This window comes from Schistocerca gregaria, chromosome X, assembly GCF_023897955.1.
Source record: "Schistocerca gregaria isolate iqSchGreg1 chromosome X, iqSchGreg1.2, whole genome shotgun sequence".
In the NCBI taxonomy this organism is placed as follows: domain Eukaryota; kingdom Metazoa; phylum Arthropoda; class Insecta; order Orthoptera; family Acrididae; genus Schistocerca; species Schistocerca gregaria.
Genome location: NC_064931.1, coordinates 318,667,080 through 318,684,465, shown reverse-complemented (window position 1 = coordinate 318,684,465; position 17,386 = coordinate 318,667,080).

The following is a 17,386-nucleotide window of genomic DNA, read 5'->3' as shown; positions in this document are numbered from 1 at the left end:
TGGGGCTAGTTCGAAAGGCTTCTGTCGCAGGTCGAACCCTGCAGTGGTGCAACCAGTATTCACAATGCTGAAGGCGATGCTGACTCGTATGCCAAACTCCTATCATCATGGCGGAACTGTATCAAGGCTTTGTAAAGCTGCAGATGTGTAGCGCTATCTGCAGTCAGCACTTTAGCTTCACTTCCATATCAATGGGGACTGGAAAATCATTCTTAAAAAGCGACAAATCTTCAACACATTGAGTAGCTGGTAGTTGAGGTAAAGTTCTGGTTGTGGATGAATGGTGCGACATCGACAGAAGTGCTTGTGAGACTTGGCGATGGAAAATCGAAAGATATGGTTGAGGGCGATGCCTCTGTCTGGTACCTTGTTATGAATTTCAGTGACACCCACTCTACAGGAGCAATAATAGAGGTAAAAGTCTTTAGCATATAAGGAGGGTGATACTTACAACCCCACAGTTGCTTCTAGGTCATCGATAGCTGCTATAAAGAGAGGAACACTCAGTACAAAGCCCTGTGGGACCCATTTCTCTAGGATATGGAGGTTGCTGTGGAAAGCATCAACTCGATTTTGGAACATACAGTGTGACAGGAAATTTTAGATTTAAACCGAGAGCGGACGCCACAGATTCCACTCATTTATGGTAGCAGGGATGTAGTGTCCCGATGTGGTCTCATAGGCCTTTTATATATCAAGGAAGACTGCTATAAGATGTTAACGGCGGGAAGATGCTGTTCAGCTTGCAGACTACAGGTAAACGTGATTATCAATAGTAGAAGGGCCTTGGAGGAAACCACCTCATGATGGGGCCAGAAGACGCGGAAACGCAATGAGCCAACATAGCTGCCAGCTCACCAAGCATTCAAGCAAATTATAGAGGACACTGTTGAGACATATTTGACAATAACTGTCCATCTCTAGAGGGTATTTACCCGGTTTTAGTACTGGGACAATAATGCTGTCTCGCCATTGCTTTGGCAACTCGCCCCCGCTACATCTACATCTATCTACATCTACATCCATACTCCGCAAGCCACCTGACGGTGTGTGTCGGAGGGTACCCTGAGTACCTCTATCGGTTCTCCCTTCTATTCCAGTCTCGTATTGTACGTGGAAAGAAGGATTGTCGGTATGCTTCTGTGTGGGCTCTAATCTCTCTGATTTTATCCTCATGGTCTCTTCGCGAGATATACGTAGGAGGGAGCAATATACTGCTTGACTCTTCGGTGAAGGTATGTTCTCGAAACTTTAACAAAAGCCCGTACCGAGCTATTGAGCGTCTCTCCTGCAGAGTCTTCCACTGGAGTTTATCTATCATCTCCGTAACGCTTTCGCAATTACTAAATGATCCTGTAACGAAGCGCGCTGCTCTCCGTTGGATCTTCTCTATCTCTTCTATCAACCCTACCTGGTGCGGATCCCACACTGCTGAGCAGTATTCAAGCATTGGGCGAACAAGCGTACTGTAACCTACTTCCTTTGTTGTCGGATTGCATTTCCTTAAGATTCTTCCAGTGAATCTCAGTCTGGCATCTGCTTTACCGACGATCAACTTTATATGATCATTCCATTTTAAATCACTCCTAATGAGTACTCCCAGATAATTTATGGAATTAACTACTTCCAGTTGCTGACCTGCTATTTTGTAGCTAAATGATAAGGGACCTATCTTTCTATGTATTCGCATCACATTACACTTGTCTACATTGAGATTCAATTGCCATTCCGTGCACCATGCGTCAATTCGCTGCAGATCCTCCTGCATTTCAGTACAATTTTCCATTGTTGCAACCTCTCGATACACCACAGCATCATCTGCAAAAAGCCTCAGTGAACTTCCGATGTCATCCACCAGGTCATTTATGTATATTGTGAATAGCAACGGTCCTATGACACTCCCCTGGGGCACACCTGAAATCACTCTTACTTCGGAAGACTTCTCTCCATTGAGAATGACATGCTGCGTTCTGTTATCTAGGAACTCCTCAATCCAATCACACAATTGATCTGATAGTCCGTATGCTCTTACTTTGTTCATTAAACGACTGTAGGGAACTGTGTCAAACGCCTTGCGGAAGTCAAGAAACACGGCATCTACCTGTGAACCCGTGTCTAAGGCCCTCTGAGTCTCGTGGACGAATAGCGAGAGCTGGGTTTCACACGACCGTCTTTTTCGAAACCCATGCTGATTCCTACAGAGTAGATTTCTAGTCTCCAGAAAAGACATTATACTCGAACATAATACGTGTTCCAAAATTCTACAACTGATCGACGTTAGAGATATAGGTCTATAGTTCTGCACATCTGTTTGACGTCCCTTCTTGAAAACGGGGATGACCTGTGCCCTTTTCCAATCCTTTGGAACGCTTCGCTCTTCTAGAGACCTACGGTACACCGCTGCAAGAAGGGGGGCAAGTTCCTTCGCGTACTCTGTGTAAAATCGAACTGGTATTCCATCAGGACCAGCGGCCTTTCCTCTTTTGAGCGATTTTAATTGTTTCTCTATCCCTCTGTCGTCTATTTCGATATCTACCATTTTGTCAACTGTGCGACAATCTAGAGAAGGAACTACAGTGCAGTCTTCCTCTGTGAAACAGCTTTGGAAGAAGACATTTAGTAATTCGGCCTTTAGTCTGTCATCCTCTGTTTCAGTACCATTTTGGTCACAGAGTGTCTGGACATTTTGTTTTGATCCACCTACCGCTTCGACATAGGACCAAAATTTCTTAGGATTTTCTGCCAAGTCAGTACATAGAACTTTACTTTCGAATTCATTGAAAGCCTCTCGCATAGCCCTCCTCACACTGCATTTCGCTTCGCGTAATTTTTGTTTGTCTGCAAGGCTTTGGCTATCTTTATGTTTGCTGTGAAGTTCCCTTTGCTTCCGCAGCAGTTTTCTAACTCGGTTGTTGTACCACGGTGGCTCTTTCCCATCTCTTACGATCCTGCTTGGCACATACTCATCTAACGCATATTGTACCATGGTTTTGAACTTTGTCCACTGATCCTCAACACTGTCTGTACTTGAGACAAAACTTTTGTGTTGAGCCACCAAGTACTCTGAAATCTGCTTTTTGTCACTTTTGCTAAACAGAAAAATCTTCCTACCTTTTTTAATATTTCTATTTACGGCTGAAATCATCGATGCAGTAACCGCTTTATGATCGCTGATTCCCTGTTCTGCATTAACTGATTCAAATAGTTCGGGTCTGTTTGTCACCAGAAGGTCTAATATGTTATCGCCACGAGTCGGTTTTCTATTTAACTGCTCAAGGTAGTTTTCAGATAAAGCACTTAAAAATATTTCACTAGATTCTTTGTACCTGCCACCCGTTATGAACGTCTGAGTCTCCCAGTCTATATCCGGCAAATTAAAATCTCCACCCAGAACTATAACATGGTGGGGAAATCTACTCGAAATATTTTCCAAATTATTCTTCAGGTGCTGAGCCACAACAGCTGCTGAGCCCGGGGGCCTATAGAGACATCCAATTACCATGTCTGAGCCTGCTTTAACCGTGACCTTCACCCAAATCATTTCACAATTCGAATCTCCGTCAATTTCCTTCGATACTATTGCACTTCTTATCGCTATAAACACGCCTCCCCCTTCACTGTCCAGCCTATCTCTGCGGTATACATTCCAATCCGAGTTTAGCATTTCATTACTGTTTACGTCTGGTTTCAGCCAACTTTCTGTTCCTAGTACTATATGGGCGTTGTGACCGTTTATTAATGAGAGCAGTTCTGGGACCTTTCTATAGACGCTCCTGCAGTTTACTATAAGCACATTAATATTGTTATTCCTTGTTGCATTTTGCCTACTGCCTTGCCGCGTCTCAGGAGGCGTCTTGTCGGGCCTAGGGAGGGAATTCTCTAACCTAAAAAAACCCCATGTGCACTCCACACGTACTCCGCTACCCTCGTAGCCGCTTCCGGCGTGTAGTGCACGCCTGACCTATTCAGGGGGACCCTACATTTCTCCACCCGATAGCGGAGGTCGAGAAATTTGCACCCCAGCTCTCCGCAGAATCGTCTGAGCCTCTGGATTAAGCCTTCCACTCGGCTCCAAACCAGAGGACCGCGATCGGTTCTGGGAACGATACTACAAATAGTTAGCTCTGATTCCACCCCGCGAGCGAGGCTTTCCGCCTTCACCAACTCCGCCAGCCGCCTGTACGAACTGAGGATGACCTCTGAACCCAGACGGCAGGTGTCATTGGTGCCGACATGAGCAACAATTTGCTCCAGATGTTGTTAAAGATGGCGAGGATATGGCACTGACAATAAATCGGTAGTTGCTTGTTCATTCGGTTGTGGACGTGGTCTGGCCCTGGGGCTATACAGGGTGTTACAAAAAGGTACGGCCAAACTTTCAGGAAACATTCCTCAAACACAAAGAAAGAAAATATGTTCTGTGGACATGTGTCCGGAAACGCTTACTTTCCATGTTAGAGCTCATTTTATTACTATTCTTCAAATCACGTTAATCATGGAATAGAAACACACCAGCGTGACTTCAAACACTTTGTTACAGGAAATTTTTAAAATGTCCTCCGTTAGCGAGGATATATGCATCCACCCTGATGCGCTGATGCAGCACTGGAGAGTGGCGTATTGTATCACAGCCGTCCACAATACGAGCACGAAGACTCTCTACATTTGGTACCAGGGCTGCGTAGACAAGAGCTTTCAAATGCCCCCATACATGAAAGTCAAGAGGGTTGAGGTCAGGAGAGCGTGGAGGCCATGCAATTGGTCCGCCTCTACCAATCCATCGGTCACCGAGTCTGATGTTGAGAAGCGTACGAACACGTCGACTGAAATGTGCAGGAGCTCCATCGTGCACGAACCACATGTTGTGTCGTACTTGTAAAGGCACATGTTCTAGCAGCACAGGTAGAGTATCCCGTATGAAATCATGATAAAGTGCTCCATTGAGCGTAGGTAGAAGAACATGGGACACAATCAAGACATCACCAACAATGCCTCACCAAACGTTCACAGAAAATCTGTGTTGATGACGTGATTGAACAATTGCGTGCGGATTCTCGTCAGCCCACACATGTTGAGTGTGAAAATTTACAATTTGATCACGTTGGAATGAAGCCTGATCCGTAAAGAGAACATTTGCACTGAAATGAGGATTGACACATTGTTGGATGAACCATTCGCAGAAGTGTACCCATGGAGGCCAATCAGCTGCTGATAGTGCCTGCACACGCTGTACTTGGTACGGAATCAACTGGTTCTCCCGTGGCACTCGCCATACAGTGACGTGGTCAACGTTACCTTGTACAGCAGCATCGTCTCTGACGCTGACATTAGGGTTATCGTCAACTGTACGAAGAATTGCCTCGTCCATTGCAGGTGTCCTCGTCGTTCTAGGTCTTCCCCATTCGCGAGTCATAGGCTGGAATGTTCCGTGCTCCCTAAGACGCCGATCAATTGCTTCGAACTTCTTCCTGTCGGGACACTTTCGTTCTGGAAATCTGTCTCGATACAAAAGTACCACGCCACGGCTATTGCCCCGTGCTAATCTATACATCAAATGGGCATATGTCAACTCCGCATTTGTAAACATTGTACTGTCGCAGGTTCGAATTCTGCTTCGGGCAAGGATGTGTGTGATGTCCTTAGGTTAGTTAGGTTTAAGTAGTTCTAAGTTCTATGGGACTGATGACCACAGCTGTTAAGTCCCATAGTGCTCAGAGCCATCTGAACCATTTTTTGTAAACATTGCACTGACTGCAGAACCACGTTCGTGATGAACACTACCGTGTTGACACTACGTACTGATGTGCTTGATGCTAATACTGTAGAGCGATGAGTCGCATGTCAACACAAGCACCGAAGTCAACATTACCTTACTTCAATTGGGCAAAATGGCGGCGAATCGAGGAAGTACAGTACATACTGACGAAACTAAAATGAGTTCTAACGTGGAAATTAAGCGTGTCCGGACACATGTCCACATAACATCTTTTCTTTGTTTGTGTGTGAGGAATTTTTCCTGAAAGTTTGGCAGTACCTTTTTGTAACACCCTATATAAGGGCAGTGGGCTAGAACTAGTCACTGAATGGAGCATTATATGTCTTCAGTTTGTGTGTAGTAAAAGATAATTGCCTTTGATCTAACCACTAATTTAGGACAGGCAAGTCAGGTTGATAATTCCCAGTCGCTGAAGCTTGAGCATAGTCCAGAGAAAAATGTTTGGCGATTGAGCCTGGGTCAATGTAGACAGGGTCATTCAGGGTAGTACCAGATACAGCTGCAGGTGTCTGGTATCCATAGAGGCATCTGATCTTAGCCCAAACCTGTGAAGGAGAGGTACATGGTCTGAAGGTAGAAATGTACCATTCCCAACATTCTAACTTCCATCTTTTTATTGCATAGTGGGCCTGGGCATAAAGTAGCTTAAAGGCAGTGAGGTTCTCCATCAATTCGTGCCGCTTGTGGCTTTGGAGATCTCACATAATATCTAAAATGGTCTCTGCTATTTCCAAGGACCACCAAGGAACTGTCTTCCATCAGTGCAGGCTCAAGGAATGAGTGACTGCTAAAGCAGCTGCCAAATGAATGGCTGTTGTTGTGGTCTGGACTACCTTATCGATATCTCCACGCAGCAGGGACCAAAGGTCGATAGCAGAGATTAAATCATTCCAGTCAGGACTGTTGAGAGCCCATCTGGCGTGTGTCCAGGGAAGTGACAATGAGGATGGGACAGAAAGACCAAGAAGTGGTCACTATTGCACAGGTCATCATTGACCCTCCAGTGGATGAATGGGAGAAGAACATGGTTCTTCATGGACATGGAAAGGTCAATGACCGAGAAAGTTCTGTGCCCCACACTGAAGGTGAGGGGGTACTAGTATTCGAGAGACAAAGGTCAAGTTGTGCCAGTAAGTCTTCGAGGTCTTTACCACCACCAGTGATCGTGGTTCCACCCCTCAAAGGGTTATAGCTGTTGAAATCATCCAAGATTAAGAAAGGTGGGGGGACTTGAGAAACCAGTGCCAACAAATATGGTCTGAGACATTTCGCCATTGAGAGGGAGGTAAACATTGGAGATGATAATATTTTGAAGTGCCCTTAATCAAACAGTCACCGCCTCCAAAGGTGTATTAAGAGGCATGAGTCTGCTGTACAGAAGAACATATGTGTAATCTCTGCCTGACACCATGACCTAGCCAATACGTTTCTTACAACATCCCCAGTACCCCTGAACGGCTGGGGTCTGCGTTGCTGGAAACCAAGTCCCTGAAGGCCAATATAGAAGTCAGGGGAAATACTCAAAAAATGTCATAGCTCAGCCAGGTGGTCGAAAAAACCGCTACAATTGCACTGAAGAATAATGCTGTCACTGGACAGTGAGGCCATGAAGGCGCAAAGAGGGCAGGCTATGCCTAGAGTCCTTTGTCGCTACTGGATGAGAGGCTATGACATCAATATGCACATCTTCCAGATTCCATTATGTGCTGTGATCTGGGGTGGCAGGGCCCACTAGAATCTCCACCTTATCCACAGCCAGCCACTGTGACCAATCGGTTGTAGGCGCTTCAGTCCGGAACTCTACTGCTGCTACAGTCGCAGGTTCGAATCCTGCCTCGGGAATGGATGGGTGTGATGTCCTTAGGTTAGTTAGGTTTAAGTTGTTTTAAGTCTAGGGGACTGATGACCTCAGATATTAAGTCCCATAGTACTTAGAACCATTTGAATTAGAACCTCAGCCACACGAGCGCAACATGCAGGATCTGGTGGAGTGGAGACCACAAAATGTCCATCTTGGAGAATTTCTTCTAGTGTTTCCTCTCCTTAGAGTATTCTGGTTATCTGAAGGGCTTCTCTGAATCAGTTTCAGGTAAAGATAATGATCGTGAAGCCCTGTGACAAATAGCTTATGGCGTCTTCAGCCAGTGGCTCGTGTCTGGGGTAGACTGGGTAAAAACCTTGGAGAAAAGTGTCCCAAGGGCCCCTTCCTGACGACAAGAGCTCAAGAAAGGTGATTTGTCTCCTGCTGGAAGGTGCCTGGACCAATGTCCCTGGTGGGAAGAGGCAGCAAGAGGAGAGTCCCCAACCATTAGGTGGACAGAAGTATTTGAGTGGCGTTGAGGGCTTATTGTAGTAGTTGGAATGGGTGGGAGTACCGTCGCCAAAAGGGGGGGAAACGTCGTCGTAGCAGTAGCGTATGACACTGTTTGACATGCTGTGTGCAACTGCTCATACCTTTGCTTGGCCTCATGATAATTGAGTTTGTCCAGCTTCTTGTATTCTTGTCTTTTCTTTTCTCTCTGGAAAACAGTACAGCAGGGAGAATGGTGCTCTCCACAGTTAACACAGATCATGGGGAGATGCACAGTGAGCATTCGCCATGCAGCATTCACCCACAATCTCTACAGATGGAGCTAGAATTGCGATACAAAGACATGTGCTGGTATTTCAACCTCTTGCAGCATCACAGAGGGAAGGTAAACATATGATTTTTCATTCCATTAATATACTATCAACTTGACCTTTTCAGACAGTGAATGGCCCTCAAAGGCCAAGACGAAGGCGCTGGTAGCAACCCTACTGTCTTTTGGATCCCCACGTACACGACAGACAAAGTGTCACACCAAGTTGTGAGAAGCTCAACATCAGATTATAAGAGCAGGATCTGTGGAAAATGATGCCCTGAACTCAGTTTAGACTGTTATGTGGTGTGGCAGCCGCTGGTATATTATCCAGCTTCTTACAAGAAAGCAGTGCCCATGAATTGGCAGGAGATGTCATTACAATCAAAACTGACCCACGTTTAATTTTAGCGATGGCTACCAGCCAGCCGGAGTGGCCGAGCGGTACTCGGCGCTACACTCTGGAACCGCGCTACCGCTACGGTCGCAGGTTCGAATCCTGCCTCGGGCATGGATATGTGTGATGTTCTTAGGTTAGTTAGGTTTAATTAGTTCTAAGTCCTAGGGAACTGATGGTCTCAGAAGTTAAGTCCCATAGTGCTGAGAGCCAGCGAGAGATGGCCACCACTTACCCAGACTGGTCTTCTAAGTTCTCCACAAAGAACAAGGGTTTTGTGGCCAAGAAATAATCATCAGTCCTGGCGCAAACCAAGTATTGCGGGGAGTATTGCTCTGCTTGCCACTTAGACCTAAATTCCTCCCACAGTGTAGCAAGAGAAGGGAACATTTTAGGGTTGTGTCCCTCCTGATGGAAAAGGGGACTGTCCTTTCATAGAGACTGCTGGGACCATTTGGCTACCAGCGGGAGATAATTTCATCTGTCTCACTTGCGGCTGATCACCACGGTGCCACCCACTCCTCAGCGGGCTGACCCCATGGGCGCTATGCAGCCTCAACAATTGCTAGCTGCTTGCAGTCCCTGCGCCTCAGTCGCAATGGGCACATACTCCTTGGCATACATGGAAAGATTTCAGCTCAGGCACCAACACAGCAATCCGTGTGTAGTCAGGAGGCTACCACCATGTAGGTGCTTGGTGAGTCCCCCCACCCCCCCACCCCCCACCTAACAACGGGTTGGATACCATGTTGGATATTGCTACTACGGGGCCCCAGTCTTTGACTCATTACTTCCTTTCCGTGTTGCATGCTTGTATTTACACTATCCCTTTCCCCCTTTGCCTGTCCATCGGATGATTTCCTTGGCGCCGACCTGTATTTGTATGAAAGAGAAGGTGCACAGGTGGAAAGGCACAAAGGTAGAGCACACACTGTATTGGGCGACTTTCCCTGTACCATCCACACTGCTGGAGAATTTTTAAAATTGGTGGCATGTCAAACCCAACAATGGGGACAATGTGTTTATTTAACGAACATTTGCAGAATACATGGGAAGTGGAAACTCTAGGCCCAGTCATAAACCAGGTCCGAGCAGGGGTAGCACCAAGGAAATCATCCGATAGACAAGCATAGGGGGAAAGGGATAGTGGAAGTATAAGCATGCAACAGGGTAAGGATGTAATGAGTCAACGGCTGGGGCCCCGTAGTAGAAAAACACGTTCTCACAAAAGAATTGTGAGCCCCCTGGGGGTTCGGTTTAGGAAAAGCACGGAAAATCTGTATCTGAACGGAGCGACACTGATTTTAGCCACCCTCATACAAAATGGTATTTCAGTGCCTTAACAACATTTCCGTCTCACTTGTCTCGTTCTTAAAACTGGATGCGTTAATTTAAATAGAAACAACAGCCAAGAAGGATTTAATTTTTAATTTCATACTCATTCTGTGAAAGCGTGTAACGTGATAGTCAATTTAACTGGTATACAAACAGTAATCCGCACAAAAATGATTTTATAAACATGCACGTTTTCACTGGAATACTTACTTCATACGAGATCCGGCTGATATCATTCCCATCCTCATCTAGTCCAAACTCATTCGCCTCGTCTAATGGTGTCGTGAATGACCGAGTATTCATCTTCGTTTCTCGATAGCTACTCGCAACAAATAAGATACTTCCTGCTGGATGGTAGAAAAAATAATGTGTAAGTCTTGTAAGACTGAAAAGACATACCATGACGAGTGAAAACATTATGACCACTGCCGACCGGTAGACGGAATGCTACCTAGTGGTTCTGCGAGCACGTGAAGGAGTAAGGAAGTTATAAAATCGGAGCACGGACGAATGGTGAGCTTTTCTAGCGATGAACTGGGAAACGAATGGGGATTCCCACTGACATCTGCTGATATAACTGACAAAGGGAAGCCTGTGAATGAATGTCTCAATAACGGCGAAGCGAGTCGGCTGGTTGCATGCTAATGTCGTGAGCATCTATGGAAAGTGTTGTGAAGACGCTGAAAACACAAGTGCGAGACAAGAAATGTGGTGTCTACGTCTCATAACATAACATGGTGGTCGGATTATTCCATTTTCTGTACAGCAGGATTGGCAGTGACTTGTGGCAGATCTAACGACAGGGAACGATGACGGTACAGGCATTAGGGTTTCGGATCACATCGTGCAACTCACATAGTTGAAAATGGGGCTCTGTAGCAGACAGCTCATACTTATTTCCCATGTTGTCCCAAAGACATCGCCAAAAGCAACTGCAGTGGGCACGGAGTCATCGCGATCGAACTGTGGTTCATTGGAAAAGTGTCGCCTAATAGGATGAATCACATTTCTTGTAACACTACGTCGATGGTTGTGTCCGGATATATCATCCACCAAAACGTTTGCTGGAAACATGCACTGCATCTAGGCCACCAGCCATCTGCATCATATTATGTTTGATGTCTCGTCCGATGGCGATAGGAGTTTAAATATCCATTCCACATGGCCAGAATCGTGCTATAGTGGTTTGGTGAACATAAAGGAACTGGTATTGCTGCCTTGGCCACCGAATACACCTAATATGATACCGCTGGACTATATCTGCGAAGCTACCCGGTGCCAGCTCCACGCCTACAAATCGCCGACCTTGTGTTTGGCATAACCTGTGCGTCAACGTATCCTGGGAGTACTGCCAATGACGTTTCGAATCCATGCTACGCTGAATCGATACTGCATTGCATTCCGACGCTGGACCAATGTAACCTTAAGCAGGTGTCACAACTTTTTGTCTCTTCACTGTAATATTTAATGGAATCAACTCATGTGAATCCTCAGCACGGCGATTTTCTTGATTACACAAACCAGGGATAACACTTCTATGTGTACATGGTTAAATTATTAAACCATGTAAAATACAGTACCAACGAATGTTGTAACAGGACATAATCTGTGAAATGGAGTCGCAAGTATGGCATTCTATGTTTGTAACAGAATAACACTGTATAGCATCAAATCTAATGTTTTTATATGATTAATACTCTTACAGCCCCCACGGCCCTAGTAAAGAGTCTGGATTTAAAGTCCACATCAGATGGGAATGAGACGCTAACGTAATTCATTTTGTTTATAATGAACAGATAATTAAATACCATGTGTCAGTTGCAACAATTAACATGATAATTTCATAGATACACATTTTTTTCAATCAGAATAGCACCAGAAGCAAAAGATGTTCTGTTTAAGCTACTTATTATGGAGAAAATTTCACCTCTTCTCCAGACTCTACAGCAGAGTCTACCAGTGGACTTTCACCTGCTGCTCTCGTACTTCTCATTCTTATGTAATTCATTGCTCTTTACATTGATTGCATTCTATCGTTATGCCAAATGAAATGTTCTCACAAATATGTAATTACTTTACTCGTTTTTATAGTAATTCTTAAATAACGCCCTATGTACGTCAGTTAAATTTTATCGTAGATACGTGCACTGACCTTACTGGAACCATCCGAAGCAACGTCTGAGGGGAAGGTTAGTTAACAAATTCTACTTATAGTGCAGTCATTATTCCGTTCTTGTACTGTTTCAGTAGAAGTGAATGTATGTAAGGTTTCTCAAATAGGTCACGCCAAGTTGAAGTCGATTAGTCTTCTTTCTCTCGTCCCAACCAAGTTGCTGCTAATTTTCTTCCTTGCTCCACGAACTCACGCTTTCACTGTATTCAGTGTCGTAACTCAATTCCCCAACATTGGAATCTCATACATCTACACTACACTCTAGCAAATAACGGAGAAAGTAATTAGTATTTCTCTATCACGGATAATCTATCCTTCTGTGTTTTATACCTAAACCGCTAATTTTCACTATCCAAGGTCTGTAGCATGTGAACATTCCTGTGGAATGCTTTTCCACACTGATGGTAAAATTAGGTTCATTATATGTTTAAAATGCCAGTGTGAATTACACACGAAACATTTTTCACATTGTAGACTCTGTCTCAATGATATCGATTCGTGTGTGAATCATACACGATCAAAGTCGGTATTTTTTTTAACAGTGCCGTCCTGCCACACAGAAATCAAAATCAAGGAATATTACAAATGTCCATAAGGGAGAAACTCCGATGTCTGTCGCATTCGGGCAGATGGGTTAAGCATCTCCACTCATGCTCATAAATTGAGGATAATGCTGATATACGGTGAAGCAACGCTCTGGTGGGCGGATTTCGGGTTTAAATCACTTCGGGGTATGACCATGTGGTGCATTTGACTTGCGGTCGTCGCACGCAGCAGTCCACAGGCGCAGAGGTGTGTTGGTGCATGTCAGAGTACGGTGCAGCGAGTAAGTGTGCAGACGTTTTCAGACGTGCTAATGGTGATTGTGTGTTGCAAATGGCTCAAAGAACACATATTGAGGACGTTATGAGGGGTAGAATACTAGGGCGGCTGGAGGCTGGTCAAAAACAGCAGGTCGTGGCACGGGCCTTCCGGGTGCCACAAAGTGTGATCTCAAGATCATGGCAACGATTCCAGTAAACAGGTAACGTGTCCCGGCGCTACAGTACGGGACGTCCACAGTGTACAATACCACAAGACCAATATCTCACCATCAGTGCCCGCAGACGACCACGGAGTACTGCAGGTAGCCTCGTTCGGGACCTCACGGCAGCCACAGGAATAGCTGTCTCCAGACACACAGTCTACAGACGACTGAACAGACATGGTTTATTCGCCTGGAGACATGCAAGGTGCATTCCACTGACGGCTGCTCACAGGAGAGCCCGTAAAGCCCATTGTTAAGAACACAGTACATAGTCATTGGAACATTGGTCCCAGGTTATGTTCACGGGCGAGTCCAGGTATAGTATGAACAGTGACTCTTTCCGGGTTTTCATCTGGCTTGAACCAGGAACCAGATATCGACCCCTTAATTTGCTTGAAAGAGACCTGTATGGAGTTCGTGGTTTGATGGTGTGGGGTGGGATTATGATTGGTGCATGTACACCCCTCCATGTCGTTGACAGAGGAACTGTAACAGGTCAGATGTATCGGAACGACATTTTGCACCACTATGTCCGCCTTTTCAGAGGAGCAGTGGGTCCCACCTTCCTTCTGATGGATGATAACGCACGGCCCCACCGAGCTGCCATCATGGAGGAGTACCTTGAAACAGAAGATACCAGGCGAATTGAGTTTCCTGCCTGTTCTCCAGACCTAAATCCCATCGAACGCGTCTGGGATGCTCTCGGTCGACGTATCGCTGCACGTCTTCAAACCCCTACGACACTTCAGGAGCTCCGACAGTCACTGGTGTAAGAATGGGAGGCTATACCCCAGCAGCTGCTAGAGCATCTGACCCAGAGTATGCCAACCCGTTGTGCGGCCTGTGTACGTGTGCATGGTGATCTTATCCCATATTGATGTCGGGTGCATGCGCACGAAACTGTGGGGTTATGTAGCACATGTGTTTCGGGACGGTTTTCTCAACTTATAACCAAAACCGTGGACTTACAGATCCGTGTCTTGTGTGTTCCCTATGTGCCTATGCCATTAGCGCCAGTTTTGTGTAGTGCCACGTTGTGTGGCACCACATTCTGCAATTATCCTTAATTTATGTGCATGAGTGTACGCCACCTTGGGACAGTGGTCAGGCAACTGAGCGAACTGCCCAAGCACGCCATTTTCTTCAATGTTTAATGACAAGATATACCAGTAGGTTGGGAGTCTGGGTATAGGTAACGGACTGGCTCGCATGTTTGCAGATATCTTTCTCAATGACTCGGAACTTAACTTTTTCCGAAAACATCTATTGATTACAAATCTCGTACTTTACTATAAGAGATATCTCGATGACGCAACAATTTTATATTGAGGGAATCAGGAAACATTAAGCAAGTAGCTACGAAAATGTCTACCATGCATCCGAAAACACATTTCACTTTATAAAAAGAGGAAGATAATTCCCTCAGTTACCTTGAATTAACCATATCAAAAGATAATGGTAAACACAAGTGCAGTATGTTTAGAAGACCGATTTGCACCGATGCGATTATCTGTGCGAAATCCTGCCATCCTAGACCCCTTAAAGAAGCCTGTTTTCAGTCAGTTTCGTGTAGGATAGTGCGTGTTCCATTAGCACAAGATGAGATCCAAATGGAAATTGAGATTTTGAAGCAGATAACAGGAGCAAATTGGTACGACAGCCCTAATGTCACACGCATACACAACAGATTACAGCGTAGGCAACATGAACCCAATGTAGGGAAGGTGTGTAATTTTGTGAGAATGACGTACCGTGGCACAAATTCTGACAAAGCCAAAAGGTACCTGGGTAAATATAAATAGAAGTTGCCTTTAGAACCGAAATTACATTGGGGCAACGGGTTCGTCAAAATAGCCTACAGGGGAAGAATAAATAGCTACAATGTGGTGTTTGTAAGATAACTTGTGATGACTGCCAATAGAACTATATTGGACAGACGGACGGAACATTTAAATCTCGCTTCAATGAACATACACTTATAGAAAGTAAAACTGCACCAGGCACACATTTATCAAAACACATCCATCGGATCACTAGTACTGACATTAACATGGAATTTTACACAAATGTAACAAGGGTCGGTATCTTGACGTGCTTGAAGAACTTGAAATTAAACTTCCAAAAGAAAAGAACCAAAGAAAAATCTCTACCAACAGAATTAATTTTCTCGTAACACTTACTTCAATATTTTTGATGATGTCCTACAGTAGAAGTATAACCTCTATTATTCCTCGTTCCACGCACATGAATGTGTTCACAATATCAGTAGACCGTAATGAAAGGCGGTCGGCAAGGACTTAAACTAGTGACATGCATAAACACCCTACTGCATCGCCCGTCACTCAGCCCGCTTTGGGAGGCGACCCAATCTAGCGGCCACTCTCCTCTCAGACTGTTATCACTTAACACATTCATTAATTTATATAAATTTTTGTTAATAAGTAGCAATGCTCATTTCGTAACTAGACACCTTTTCCTTCTGTTTCTCTAGGATTATTTCGTAACCAGTTTCCAATTTGTTCCCCCTTTTTAACTCAGAGTAAGAGCCCTCGGTGTATTTCTATTCCCATGATGGCAGCTTAATAGTCTCAGACATTTTCAGTAATTTTGCACAGTTTGTAAAATATGTGAACAAGAACGAATGAAAGTATGTGATACACAGTTGCTGTCAGTATATTTATAACACGTGTTTTTCATCTAACGTCGTATAATGCGTCATTCATGTACTTACGTAGTAATGTTTCGTTAGTAACTAGCTTCCTTCCCCTCCCCCCCCTTTTCAACTTTCAGTAAAAATCGTCAGTGTGTTTCTGTTTGCATCCATTAAAAAGAAGGCTAATTTCTTAAAATCTTAGGTACGTTCAATGATTTTGCACTGGCTTTTCTTTTAGATAAAATATGCAAACGAGAACGAAAATTTACAATGCACAGTGTCCTGTCAGTATATTTGTAACACTTCTTTTTATCTGCTATTGTGTAACGCATATTCACGCTAAAACGTGCTATGTTAACATGTCATTTATGTCAAACTTTTTTTAAATGGCTCTGAGCACTGTGGGACTTAACATCTGAGATCATCAGTCCCCTAGAACTTAGAACTACTTAAACCTAACTAACCTAAGGACATCACACACATCCATGCCCGAGGCAGGATTCGAACCTGCTACCGTAGCGATAGCGCAGTTCCAGACTGAAATGCCTAGAACCGCTCGGCCACACCGGCCGGCAAACTTTTATTACTTTTTTATTTAATTAGATACGGGGATATAGTCTTACACTGTATTAACTTACTGTGACTTACGTATATGTCACGTAACTGTACGTAAACTTTTCTCCAAACCACTTCTTAGAGTTTTTGTGTTAATTACACGCAAAGTTAACAAACCGCACTTTGCGGAGCAAGCTATGAGTGAGTGTATAATATTTTATAGTTATTACTACTATTCATGAGGCAAAGAGTTTGTAATATCACAATTCTGTGAAATCAATACTTTTATTGCCTTTTTATTGCATCCTAGACCTGAAGATTATCTGCAGTCTCAGTCTGCCTGTCGGTAAATAAAGAGTTGTGATCCCTACGACGTTCAAATATTTATTATAACAAAAGGGTCATCGTTCCTAAGGCACAGCAGCAGTTATAAGTTAACAAAGTATGATCTGTAGCGACAACAAAGCAAAGTTTCCTTTCACTAATTTAGATACAGTTACACTCCAGGAAATGGAAAAAAGCACACATTGACACCGGTGTGTCAGACCCACCATACTTGCTCCGGACACTGCGAGAGGGCTGTACAAGCAATGATCACACGCACGGCACAGCGGACACACCAGGAACCGCGGTGTTGGCCGTCGAATGGGCCTAGCTGCCCAGCATTTGTGCACCGCCGCCGTCAGTGTCAGCCAGTTTGCCGTGGCATACGGAGCTCCATCGCAGTCTTTAACAATGGTAGCATGCCGCGACAGCGTGGACGTGAACCGTATGTGCAGTTGACGGACTTTTAGCGAGGGCGCATAGTGGGCATCCGGGAGGCCGGGTGGACGTACCGCCGAATTGCTC